The sequence below is a fragment of the Amphibalanus amphitrite genome, unplaced genomic scaffold, assembly GCF_019059575.1.
Source record: "Amphibalanus amphitrite isolate SeventyFive unplaced genomic scaffold, NRLGWU_Aamphi_draft 002414F_arrow, whole genome shotgun sequence".
Lineage (NCBI taxonomy): Eukaryota > Metazoa > Arthropoda > Thecostraca > Balanomorpha > Balanidae > Amphibalanus > Amphibalanus amphitrite.
The window spans coordinates 28,940-30,000 of record NW_024883857.1 but is presented as its reverse complement, the minus strand read 5'-3'; positions in this window follow the sequence as shown (position 1 = coordinate 30,000).

Genomic DNA, 1,061 nt, shown 5'->3' with positions numbered 1-1,061 from the left:
AATCTAAGCTACGTTGCGGCATTGGCGGTTATGTGCGGCGTGTATGCCGCATTATTAGTAAGAGGCGACCACTAAATTAAAGACTCAAACGCTCCGACCGGTTCTCAATGAATAACACTGCATACCAAAAATGCCAACCGCTCTCGTCATAAGATATTCAGCTTTAAATAACTAGGTTATCTACATCATCATTTTGAACCAAATTAATACTTTCAACTTAACTCACTCATTCCTTCCTTTGTTGTCTCCAAACAGTCGTTCGATTGTCTGGAAATCGTATGCTAAATCCCGTACCTGTATGCGACTGGTGCATATAAAGGCCGATAAAAGAATTTGAATGGGCTCTGGCATGCGATTTCCTGGCTACCCAAAAAAGTCTGTTTCAGTCTTGCTATCAAAACATGACCTCGCCCGCACAGGGGGGGGGGGGTGGATGCAACCCCCCTAAGGTTTTTCGCGAATAACTCGCTTAAAAAGCGGCTGATCGCGACGAAACTTTCAGTACCCTCGCATTGATCAATTCAACACCCATCCTGAAAATTTCATGACCCTGACCCAAATGACCTTTGACCTGTGACCTACTTTTCGAGACCATGTTTGGCCGGAACCGCGATTCAGCGTATGTCGGCTCGCATTAGCAGCGCGTTTGCAGTCTTTTCGTGGTTTCAAGCGTTCAAACATGTGATATGATGTTGCCCCCATGCATTAGGGTTGGTGTCAAGGTCACCTGAAGGTCAGGTCAGGTCATTGACCTTTGGTGACCTCGGTTCACTTTTTCGAGTTTGACATGTTTCTAGGTCAGTTTTTTCGAGCTGAATTCGAATTAAGCAACCACATGAACGTTAGTACAAAGTAGTTTTGGTGCCTTCGTAACATGTTACGAGGCTGTCAGAGGCGGTTGACACCTACTACAAATACCTGGCAGGACCTCTACTGGTTGACCTGACCTGACCTAACCCGACCTGGCCTAAATGAATGAAGACATCATCTGTGATCAAAACTAGCATGATATTCGTGATCAGCACCCCGAAAAACCCCATAGCAGCCACACTACGACGTTC